General features: G+C 37.6%; 1 protein-coding gene across 1 annotated transcript in view; it reads right to left on the bottom strand.

Annotated features, from left to right (window-relative positions):
• Positions 1-1072: 1072 nt before the first annotated feature.
• LOC103096772 (mucin-12-like) overlaps positions 1073-13196 on the bottom strand; it is a 238391-nt gene continuing 226267 nt past the window's right edge. Inside the window, exon 10 of the mRNA XM_056800624.1 lies at positions 1073-1481. The gene's annotated coding sequence lies outside the window, so the exon portion shown is untranslated. The remainder of the gene's footprint in view (positions 1482-13196) is intronic.

Raw genomic sequence — 13196 nt, 5'->3', positions numbered from 1 at the left:
ACTTAACAGGCAGACTCACAAACAGGCTTTTACAATAGTTCAGGTGTGAGGTGATGGGGGCCTGTCCTAGGGGGTGTATGTGGGAGATGTTATGAAGGCAACTTCACTACCTGGCCCTTACCGCTCTTCTGCCTTAGAATCAATTGATTCTAAGTTGGAATATAAGGGCTTAAAATTTTAAAAGGCTATTGCTTATCCCAAGACATTTTTTTTAACCCTTACTTTCTGGCTTAGTAACAACTCTAAGACAGAAGGGCAAAGGCTAGGCAAGCACAATTAAGTGACTTAGCCAGGCTCACATAACTAGGAAGTATCTGAAGTCAGATTTGAACACAGGTCCTCCAGCAGCTGCCCCCTTATCCCAAGAAGTTTGAAGATCAGGCCCTCATTTGAATATAAACTTGAAGAAAGTAGCAGCTGGAGTATTTTTTTAATTTGTATTTAGTCAGTTTGATAAAGATTTGTCTATTTAAATTTTTTAAAAGCAACTGATAAACATTTGTTAAGCATCTACTACATGTCAGGCACTATGCTCAGCCCTAGGGATAAAAAGAAAAATAAAAGATAGGAGTTATGACCACTGTACCAAGCATATGTTTTAAAAATTAAAAAAATAAATGTTTGTTGAATGACTAACTAAATCACCTCTCCCAAATGTGAGTTTTGAAATTCGTTTGTTTTACCTAGCCTGATAACTTCATGGGAGCTCAATGCTTTCCTTCTTTTAGGATAGACACTAGGATGGCATCTGGGTTTGGGACTTTCTCTTCAAGGAAGAGAGAGCTGTTTGTTTTTTAAACTCTGTTCACTTAGCTGGAGGCTATACTAATCACAGTCAGTTCACATGAGAAAAAAGTGGATATACTTGTTCAGAAAGAATACAAAGAGACATATTTACTGTGCCCACTGGGTCGTTGTAGTCCTATGGCTCAGGGAAAGGAATGCAAGGAAAACTGTTCCCTTAGAAGCCAATTCTATAAAGAAAAAGACTGATCGGAAGCTATCAGAAGCCACTGGAGTTTTAGGTAGCGCTGGACACGGCCAGCAGGTTAGCTTTATCTTTGTCCTCTGTTTCGAGGAGTTGGTTGGACTCATTTCCTGTCAGGGACTGGTTCCTTACTGTGAACATTTCCCCTCTTCCTTTGGGGAAAGGGGTCTTATCTACGGGGTCTGAGGCACATTTATTGACTCAACCACTACAAAGAGCTTGAGAAGGTTTATTTATTTATGCTTTTTTATTCTAGGGATTTTTGACTCTGAGAGGCTGAGGGAAGCCCCATCCTAGCACCAGTTTGCTAGTGGGTGATTCTCTCCTTCCTGTAGAAAGTCTCAAATGAATCAGCAGCAAATCAAGTTCCCACCAATTCAGGCCCTTTCAGTCTTCTAGCTTCATCCCTAGTCTTGGCCTTCCATTCTTTGGGCTTCCATACCTTAGTTTTGAGAATGATTATGTCCTTGGCACTCCTTAGAGGTGGAGCTTCCTGCCAGAGAAATGAAGTGGTTACAACATTATCCTGAGTCATAGCCTGAGTAAACAGTATTTGGGGCAAGGTGGTTTTTTAATAGTGGATGTGGTCCCCTGGGCTGGAAAGCTTTCAAACCAAAGTCCCCAAAGAATCTTTTTGTCCAGGTATTACATTCTTGACAGGCAACCCTACCCAAGAGCAATTCAAATCAATAAACATCTAATAAAAGGCAAAACCAACCAAACAAAAGAAATGTTGGAACCCTTTCTGACCTCAGGGAATTTACACTGGGGACCCTACATTTGCACAGTTAAGGCCTCCAGAGCCCTAGGTCCAAACCCACACTGACCTGATCATGGGAGCTGGCCCACTAATCTAATTTATTTGGCTTATTATGGCCCCACTGGGAAATGACTGACAAAATTTCTCAATATAGATTTTGTCTAAGTGTCAATGAATGTGGGCAGTAGGGTCCCTAGTTCTTGATGTAGATATTTAGCATAACAAATCTAATTCCCAGGCAGTCACAAATGCTGCTGCTGTTGATTTTCCTTTTCCTCTTCTCTCTTTTTCTTCTTCCTCTTCTTCTCTGTCACGATTTCTTTGCCTATCTCTATTTCTCTGTCTCTCCTTTATTTCAGGGTCCTAGAGTTTTCCTGACTCAGTTCCACTCATTTGTAGTCCCTCTCAGAAAGGAAACATATTTAGGGCCACCAGATAAACAATACCTTGACATTCTGGAGAACTCTTCTTTCATGAAGGCTTTGTTTCTCCAGAGGAAAATGCACTTGTGGTTACTAGACAGACAATCCTCTAACCATTAGTACTGCACTACTAGCTGAATAATTCTCTATAGCTGTGGAATGTAAAATCCAAGTCCATTGTTCTTCAATACCCCACTTTAGTGCCTTGCTGGTGCTTCTTTAAAGGTGGGGTACCAGGAAGTGCACAACTTTCTCTTTCCAAGAGACCTGCCACTCAGGGAATTCCACTTTTCTTAAGAGCAGGCCAGATTTCCAACTGTGTGACCCTGGTATCAAAGAACTGCAAACCAGAGTAGATACCCAATATCTGAGGAAGCTGTAACAAACTGTGATACATGAATGTAATGTAACATAACTGGGAAATAAGAATTGATGAATATGAGCAATGAAAAGGAGAATAGGAAGACTAATATGAACTAAGGCAGAGTGGAATAAACAGAACCACCCCTATTTCCATATTCTGATATTCCAATTGTGAAAAATTGGGACTCCTTCCCCTTCCTTTAATTCTATTCAATCAAACAAAATGGCACAAAACTATACTCAGGACTCATTTTCCTCTTTCTTTGCTCCCTCTTTGGTTCTTGAAGCCCATAGAATTTTGAAGGAACAATGATCCATTTTCCTCAAGTTTGGATGTGAACACTTGATCATCATTTAACCCCTTTAAGTAGCTCAACTGCATTTACAAATTTCTCTTGTCTTCTATGTTTGAATTCCAAAGAGTCTACCTAGCTCTGGTTTTCTCAAGAGGAATATTTAGAAGTCTTCTGTTCTATAAGAGTCACCCCCCCCCAAAAAAAAAACACATACACCTCCCCTCTTACCCTGTAGAATCATAAATCAGTTTTGTTTGGTAAGTTATTCTTAATATTAAACACTTTTCTTTGGCTTTTTGTTAAATCGTATGCTAAAATCTCCTTTTCTTTTTGGTAGTTGCTGCCAAATCTCATGGCACTCTGATTATGAATATTTAGTACTTGTTCCCTTCCTTATGAACTGCTTGAAATACTTTTTCTTTAACCTGAAAAGTCTAGATTTTAGTTTTGATATTTGAGGATGCTCAGTTGGGGGTGTCTTTCAGGAAGTGACTGGTTGATTATATTTTCACTTTTCCCTCTAATACATTTATACATTTTTGAAAAATTATTTCTTGAATTGGAAATTGAGATGTCCATCAATTGAGGAATGGCTAAACAAGTTATGGGATATAATTGTAATGGAGTACTATTGTGCTATAAGAAAAGATGAAAAGAATGATTTCAGAAAAGACTACTGAACTGATGCAGGGGAAAGTGAGCAGAACCAGGAGAATATTGTACACAGTGACACCAATATTATTTGAAGAATGATTGTAAATGACTTAGCTGTTCTTAATAGTACAGTGAATCAAGAAATCCCCATAGGACTCATGAAGAAAAATGTTATCTACCTTCAGATAAAGAAGTAGAATCTGAATGTAGAATAAAACATACTATTTTAATTTTTTCATTTTTTTTGTTCTTGTTCTTTTCCATAAAAATGACTATGGAAAAATGTTCTATGTTATTCATGTATAAAATCTATATCATTTTTTGCTCTTTCAGGGAGAGAGAAGGGAAGGAAGGGAAGTAAGAGGAGAGTTTTATTCAACTTTAAAAACTCAAGACTAAAATTTTTTACATGTAATTGAGGAAAAAATAAAATATTATTAAAAAGCTACAAACTTATTTCTTGAAATATGGTATCTAGATTTATTAATCTGGTTATAGCTTTTCCAAAGCCTGATGATTCTTAAATTATTTCTATTCATCCTTTTTATAGGTCAATTGTTTTTTTAAATATCTTATTTTAATTTTTCAGTCTTTTGGCTTTATTACATACAAGCAGTTTATTTTTGCTTCAAATATGCTGATTTCTTCCATTCATTCTTGTAGACTAATTCCTTGTGTCAAATCTATTCCTTTTTCCTAATGTTATAGTTATGATTATTTAAAAATTATTTCTTTCCTCTAAGACTTTATCTTTGTTGATCAGTAGCTTCAGTTGTGTCCAACTCTTTTTGACCCCTTTTGGGGTTCTCTTAACAAAGATATTGGAGTGGTTTGCCATTTCCTTCTCTAGGTAATTTTACAGATGAGGAAACAGAGGCAGAGTAAAATTACTTATCCAGGGTCACTAGTAAGTGTCTGCAGAAGGCCGATATTTGAAATCAGGAGGATGAGTATTCCTGACTCTAGGTCTAGCACTCTACCTGCATTTTATTTTTTTAATTTTTACCAATTATATGTCATAACAAATTTCCACACAAGTTTTCCCAAGTTATATGATCAAACTTATCTTCCTCCCTCCCTTCCCTTCCCACTCTGTTACTGGCAGGTGATTCAATTTGAGTATACATGTATTATTATGCAAAACATATTTCCATATTGTTCATTTTTGTGAGGAATCTTATAAAACCCAAATCCCAAAATATAAACCCAAATAACAATTGAAAAATTGTATGCTTTCATCTGCATTCTGATTCCAGCAGTTTTTTCCCTCTGGAGGTAGATAGCATTCCCCATCATAAGTCCCTCAGAATTGTCCTGGATCATTATATTGCTGAGAGTAGTATTGATCATCTTACAACATTGCTGTTACTGTGGACAGTGTTCTCTTGGTTTTGCATCTTTTGCTCTATATCAGTTCACGTAGGTCTTTTCAGCTTTTTCTGAAATCATCCTGTTCAGCATTCCTTACAATACTGTTCCATCACCAACATATACCACAAGTGATTCAACCATTTCCCAACTGATGGACATCCAGTCAATTTCCAATTCTTTGCCACCACAAAAAGAGCTGCTACAAATATTTTTGTACAAGCAGGTCCTTTCCCATTTAAAAAATTCTCTTTGGGATACAGACCCAGTAGTGGTATTACTGGATCAAAGGGTATGAATTGTTTATGGCGCTTTGAGCATAATTCCACATTGCCCCCCAGAATGGTTGGATCAGTTCACAACTCTACCGGTAATGCATTCATGTCCCAATTTTACCGTATCCTCTCCAACATTTATCATTCACCTATACTGACACATTGGCCAACATGATAGGTGTGCTGTGGTACCTGAGAGTTATTTTAATTTGCATTTCTCTAACCAAGAGGGATTTAGAACATTTTTTCATATGATTATTGATAGCTTTGATTTCTTCATTTGAAAACTTCCTATTCATATCCTTTGATCAATTTTCCATTGGGATTTGTATTTTTATGAATTTGACTTAGTTCTTTACACATTTGAGAAATGAGACCTTTATCAGAGAAATTTGTTATACAATTTCCCCCTCCCCAGTTGCTGCATTTTATCTAGGGATTCTTTGAACCCCTACTATTTCTTTATGGTTGGGCGTTCTTTTTTCTCCTTCTCTTTGCTAACGCCTTTATCTTCAGATCTTCAATTAAGACTGTTCAAGGGCCAGCCTTGGTCCTTCCTCGCACTGTGTCCAGGTGAGGTGGCATACTTGTGTGACTTTAAAAATCATACTGTCCTCCTCCCCTTTTCAGTAAAGAATTGGATATAGAGGTTTTCCCTATAGATGAAGAAACTGAAAAACAGAGAAATAAAGAGAATTCCTCAGGGTCACAGAGTTAGCAAGAATCTGAGGAAGTATTCAAACTCAGTTCTTCCTCATTCCAAATCTGTACTCTGCCTACTATATCACCTAGAGTTTATTTGATCTCTAGGAAGGTTCCCCAAAGGAGTGGTGATCTCTGGAACTTTAGGCAAAAGTCACATGCTCTCTAAGATAAGTTATAGATTCATCATCATCACCGTTGTGGACCCATGATCAGCCCCTCTAGACAATATTAGGGATATGATAGGAACAATAGCCCACCAATGGTAGCAAGAACACCTGAGAAGATGACATCCCTTCTGCAGGAGATGAATGTGTACCTATAGATAAGAATATATCTCCTATGACTTTAGATGGGGACATGATGCTGTAATTGGGACAAGATTATAGTAATGATCTGACAATAAGATGACCACTCATGCCTAAGACCAAGGGATGTAGGGTTTTTACCTGGTCCTATTGAGATCTCCATCATGTCCCAGTTCTTTATATAAAATGAAGACAAGGAAATACTCCTAGAATAACAGCAGAGTTAAAAATTAACTCTGTGAAAAATAAAATTATAAAAAAAATGGGAGAGGTGAGACAGTAAATTGATTTAACAGTTGCCTAAATAACCGTCAAGCTGACTTGGCATTCAGCATTTTAACTATAGAAGCAATTGCATAGAGGAGGCAGTTTTTCTTCTGATCTCTTGACTTATTTTTCCTGCAACCCAGAGTGAACCTCTATGAAGAAGAGAGAGTGGGCAGCTAGGTGGCTTAGAGGATAGAGTGCCAGGCCTGGAGTTAAGAGGACCAGAATTCAGATCCAGACTTAGATATGTCCTAGCTGTGAGAGCCTGGACAAGTCATTGTGTCTAGCCCAATTGCCTAGCCCTTATTGCTCTTCTGCCTTGGAACCAATCTAAGACAATCTAAGGTAAAGGTAAAGAGAGAGAGAGAGAGAGAGAGAGAGAGAGAGAGAGAGAGAGAGAGAGAGAGAGAGAGAGAGAGAGAGAGAGAGAGAGAGAGAGAGAGAGAGATGTAAGGAGCCATTTGCTGATACCACATCCAACTGCAACTGATATTGGTTCTAATTTTATATCTTTTATTCTTAATCAATAATGTTCTTGTATCCTTTGATGATGTTAGTAATGGTATAATTGCTACAATTACAGTATGAAAATGTGCATACTTTGCCACATCCCAAAGCTGAAGTCTTTCATTTCCAATTCAATATTAATTTTTTAAAAATGAAAATAAATACAAAATCATTTCACTGGGCTGTGCCAGTGATGGGCACTAACAATTTGGGTAATAAGTAAAGGAGTTTTAGGGAGGAGATGGAACTTGAATTGAAGCTTGAAGGGAGCTAGGGGCTCCAAGGGGGGAGAGAATATTCCAAGAATGTGAGACAGTTCACAAAAATTCAGAGGCAGGTGATAACAGACTGAGATCAGGGAATAATGAAGAATTGAATTTGACTACACCATACAGTCTATGCTGAATAATGCGAAATGAGGATCTCAGATTTAGAACTAGAAGGGACTGACTGTAGGACACTTAATGCAACCCCTCTTTTTACAGGTAAGGAAACTGAGGCTCAGAGTAATTTACCCAAGATAACATAGAGAGAACATTTCAAAGGTGGGATCTGAACCCAAGTCTGACTTTAAGTGGGTTACCACATTCTGTTGGAAAGTCGTCACTGAGAAGGTATGTTCCCATTTATGGCCAGATTATGAAGAGCCTTAAATGCCAAACTAAGAACCAACACTCATGATCCAGGGCCCTGCGATGAACTCTGGGTTCACAAAGACAGTTTAAATTCTTTAGGCTTGACCCCCAAGAGTAATTTCCTCTTTTTGGCTCATGCTTCTCACCTGGAGTACTATGGGGAAAATGTGTATGTTTACTCACATGTTAGTATCAGGGCTCTAACCTTCCATGAGACAGTGATGAGGTGATACAGGTAATGTGTGTGAGTTTTTATTTCACCCAACAAGGAAAATTTACTCAAAGGTATCTGTAATCTCATTGATTTGAAATTTTCCTCTAAAAATGCAGAGCACAATGCATCCTTGACTATGATCATATACAAATGTTGTCCAAGCCCACCAAAGGTTTGCTCGACTTAATTGGCATATAATTGTGCAAAATAGATTCTAATAATTTCTTTTATTTTCCCTTCATTTGTAGGGAATTCTTTTTCATTTTTGATGCTGGGGAAATTCATTTTTCACTTTTCTTCTTTAAAAAATCAGGTTAAGGGGGCAGCTGGGCAGCTCAGTGGATTGAGAGCCAGGCCTAGAGCCGGGAGTTCCTAGGTTCAAATCTGGCTTCAGACACTTCCCAGCTGTGTGACCCTGGGCCAGTCACTTGACCCCCATTGCCTAGCCCTTACCTCTCTTCTGCCTTGGAACCAATACACAGTATTGATTCTAAGACAGAAGGTAAGGTTTTAAAAAAAAATCAGGTTAATCTGACAAAAAAGGAAAATGATAAATGTTGGAGGCGATGTGAGAAAATTGGGACACTAATACACTTCTGGTGGATCTGTGAACTGATTCAGCCATTGTGGAGAGCAAATCAGAATCATTTCTCAAAGGGCCATAAAACTGTGCATACTCTTTGGCTTAGCAATATCATTGTTAGATTTATATGCCAAAAAAATCAAAGATAGTTGGAAAGGACCTACATGTACAAAGATATTTATAGCAGCTCTTTCTGTGGTGGAAAAGAATTGGAAACTGAAGGGACATCCATTAGTTGGGGAATCATTAAACAAATTGTAATATATGATTGGAGTGGAATATTGTGCTATAAGAAACGGCGAACAGGATGATCATAAAAAAAATCCTGGAAAGAATTATAGGAAGTGATGCAAGGTGAAATGAGCAGAACCAGGAGAACATTACACACAATAATGTATGATGATCAACTGTGAATGATAACTATTATTAGTTATGCAAGGTCTAGTGCAACTTCAAGACAAAAAAACCCAAATTCAATGCACCAACACAGAAGGAACTGAAGGAATCTGAATGCAAATTGAATCATACCATTTTTCCATGTTATTTCCATGATTTTTTTGTGTAAGCAACATGTGTCTTCTTTTATAACATGATGAATATGGAAATATGTATTGCATGATAGCACATGTACAATCTATATTATATTATCTGCCATCTCTAGAAAAAGGAAGGAGAAAGAGGGAGGGAAGAACATGGATTGCAAAATGTCAGAAAATTATTATTGAAAATTGTATCAATATAATCTGGAAAAATATTTTAAAAATCAGACTAACTAGTTTCTAGTTTTATCAACATTTCTGTTTTGATTTTAACTTCATTAATGTAGTCTCTGATTTTTACATTTGTATTTTGTTATTTAGTTGTGGATTTTTTGTCACTTTTCTAGTTTGTTATTTTTTTAGTTGGGTGCCTAATTCATTGATCTATTTTCTTTCCTTTGTTGTTGAAAGTATTTAGAGACATGAAATATCCCATAATGACTGCTCTTCTGTTAGAATCCCCAAAATTTTAATGTTTACTTGGCTCACTTTCTTTTATTGTTTGTTGTTTTGGGTTTTTTTTTTGGCATTCTTTGACCCTTTGAATTCTTTAGTATTAAGTTATTTAGCCTCCTGTTAATTTTAGTGATTTCTTCTAAGGCCCTTTATTGAGTGAAATCTTGATTATGTTTTGGTCAGAAAAGAATGTGTTTAATATTTCTATTTTTCTGCATTTGTTTGTAAAGTTTTTATGCCCTAATACTTGATTAATTTTTGTAAAGGTAACATGTACTGCTAAGAAATATACATACTTTTTTCTATAACTATTCAGTAATCATTAGAGATCATCTCTAAATGTTCTAAAATTCTATTCGTCTTTAATTTCTTATTTATTTGTTAGATTTGTTTAAGTCTAAAAAGGGTTGCATTATAGTCTCTCACTATTATTGTTTTAATCTTTTATTTCTTCCTTTAAATCATTGAACTTTTAGGAATTTAGATGCTATGTGCATATGAATTATCTTAATATGAATTCATTTTTCTATGGCCCTTTTGATATGGATTCCCTCTTTATTAGTTTATTTTTACTATTGTCTTGCCTGAGATTATAATTGTTACCCTGGGTTTTTTAAAATTAACTAAATGATTTTAATCATATAAATTATTTATGTTTCTCTTGTGTTGAGTAAGCAAAATATTGTTTATTCTGTATTCTAATCCATTTTGCTATTTTCCATCATGGCTGAATTTATTCCATTCTTATTCTCTACTTAAAAAAATGTTAACTGAATTTCTTCCTCTTGCTGTCTTTGATCATTTTAGTCCTTTCCCTTTATAATTCCTCATCACTCACCTTCTGACTCCATCTCCTTTGATTATGGTTTTCCCCAGGACTGTTCCTCAAAGCTGTCTCTAGGAATTCACTATTCACAGGGCTTAGCTTCTGCTTCAAGTGACTTCTGACATGAGAGGCCAGTCCCCTTTCCTTAAGGGCTGGTGAAGCCCCTCTCCCCGGGCTGGTGGCTCTCCTCAGTTCCTTGTGTTCCTCAGTTCTTTGGCTAAGTACTATTGTAGAATAAGGCACTGCCACACTGGTATCCAAAGCAGAGCAATCTTCCTGCCTTCCATAGCAAAAGCAGAGAAAGGGATAAAACTGATTCTTGTTCCAGGTCCTTAGGTCAGAATATACAGTTGGTGGGGGAGAGTGTTGCATGAAAAAGCTAGGGATTAAAATTCATTGTGGTTTCTTGGTGTATTTCTCTCTCTCTCTCTCTCTCTCTCTCTCTCTCTCTCTCTCTCTCACACACACACACACACACACACACACACACACACACACACACACACACACACACACACACACACGGCATAGCATCTATATACCTAATAAGAAAGTTCACTGATTTAAAGGAAGAAATAGAGATTAAAATATGGTGGAAGATTGCAATGAAGATTGCAAACCCTTTTAGGTTTGGATAAAGCTAACAAAAAGGTACCTCTGGAATTCCTGAAATTGCATCATCTCTTGAGTAGAATATCAGTTTTGGAAAGATTTGGAAGGTCATAAGGAAAGGAGAAAATGTCTAGATTTTTATCTTCTTGTTGCATGACCCATATGTTTCTTCTATCCCCTTCAGATTCATAATTATGATAGTTAATTTCATTTTCCTTCACCCTATTCTCTTATGCTTTCTTTTACTTTGTCCCTCTCTTTACCAAGAAGAGGGTGGTGAAAGAGGAGTGGTTTCAGCGCCAGTGATCTGTACTTAATACAGTCTCCTTTCTCACTGGTACCCTTCATCTCTTCCTCTTACCAAGAACCTATTCAGAGGTTTTAACCCTTTATTTCATTACTTTTAAATTTCCCTTCATGATCTACCATGAAGGGGAAGTTAAAAGAATACACAAGAAAGGTAATCATCAAGGATATTAGAGGGAATTAAATAAACAAAAGAGCTCAGATTGGTTTTTAATTATTTATGATCTTAAAAGGAAAAAAAGAAAAAGGGGGATGGAAATATATGGGGGGAGACTGAAGAAAAGGAGTGGACAGCATAACAAATGTTTTGCTGTATGCAATCCTTTCCAGAATCTGCCATCCCTCTTATTCATCCCATCCCCTCTCCCAGGTCACTACTGTTTTACTGTTGAGTTGAACGTATTTCTAATCCAAACACTCTTCCCCCACCCCACGCCCTCCCTGTGTATAGTCTACCTTCATTGTTTCAGATGAAAGTGAGGTTCAGGTGATATCTACTACCACCATTCCTTCTGCTGTATTTGTCTAGTCTTCCTGTGAATCCTGCTTATGTAAGATAGTAAGTTCCACCTCCTTTCTTGCTCTTTATTCCCTCATATACTTCTTTCCTTCTTCCTTTTTCTTTCTCAAAGATCATCAAAATATAATAAAACCATGACGAGATACTCTGCCTTATCTAACTCCCTCAATTACTCTTGATATCATCAAGGTTCTGAGGGGACACTTTTCTTCTCGTTCTATTAGAATAGAAATAGTTCCTTTCAATGTCTTTATGTTCCCCTTGAAGCTTGTATTTGCATTTTACGTTTATACCAAACACTGGTCTTTTCAGTGGGAATGCTTAGAAATTCTCGATTTCATTTCCCTCCTTGTAAGATTAGTCAGTTTTTTTCTGGATGAATGCCTTTCAAGGGTAAGCTTTTATCTTTTCCCTTTCGGAATACCTGAGTTTAAGTTCTCCTCTTCTTTATTGTGGCAGCTGCGTATTAGCTGTCTGATCCAGGGTATGACATGATTGCTGCCCTCTTGAGGTGAATTTTTCAGGCTTCCTGTGCTGTTTTAGTCTGGATAACAGCTTCAGGCTCTAGGAAAGAGCTATTGGCTTCAACCAATACGTTCATTAAAAGTCCTTGCTAGTTCAGACCAATGGAACTACAGGTTCACCTCTATTCTGCTTCCTACCCTCTCGACAACTGCAGATCTAAGCTCTGCTCTGTGTGCTAGAAGGATCTGTGGCCCTGTGCCAGGGCCTGAATAATATAGCTGCAGACTTGTTCTTGATCTATGCTCCCTACCCCATGGCACATAGCTGCAGCCCTTAGCCCTACTCCAAGTGCTATAAGATTTCTGCAAGTAAGCTTTCTGCTTGGACCCCTCTTCTCATTGCCCTCTGGCTGACTCCTTTTATCAGAATAGGCTAGAAAAGGATGCCACTGTCATTTTTTCTTGGTTGTCCCAGAAACCATTTGGCCTGGATTCTTCCTCAAGCTTTGTTAAGGGTAGTTGGGTGAAAGAACTGCGTTACCCTATTTCTTCTTACTCTGCTATTTTTGCCCAATTCATTGTTTTCCTTGTATTTTTTAGTTGTGACTAATTCGTTTATCTGTTCATTGATCATTCATTGATCTCTTTTATTGATGAAAGTATTTAAAGGTACAAATTTCCCCCTAAGGACTGCTTTGATTGCATTCCATTTGGTATGCTCTCTTATTTTCCTTTTCCTTTATGAAATTACCTATTATTTCTCAGATTTGATTTTTGACTCACTTTCTTTAAGATTAAATCATTTAGACAGAGCCAAGTAACCCTCTTGCTGGACTCAACTTAAAAGGTATGCCCCCCCAAAAGCTGGAATTTGAGAACACTTGGGTTTAAGGGGAAGGAAAAAGGAAGGTCCCAGAACCCCTCCACCCCCTAGAGCGCTAAGCCTCCAGCTGCAGCGGGAAACTCTGGAGGGGCAAAGACGCTGGTCTGGAGGGTATTCCTTGGGGCAGGGCTGTGCCAGGCTCAGAGCGTTGAACACAGATGGTGGGGAAGGAGTTGGAGAGGGAGCACAGAGTGGGCAGCCTGGTCACAGCCTCAGAGACCCTCCATATTGCTCCAGCCTTCCAGGAG

This window comes from Monodelphis domestica, chromosome 5, assembly GCF_027887165.1.
Source record: "Monodelphis domestica isolate mMonDom1 chromosome 5, mMonDom1.pri, whole genome shotgun sequence".
NCBI lineage: Eukaryota > Metazoa > Chordata > Mammalia > Didelphimorphia > Didelphidae > Monodelphis > Monodelphis domestica.
The sequence above is the reverse complement of the archived record's forward strand: the minus strand, read 5'-3'. Positions and strand labels throughout refer to the sequence as shown.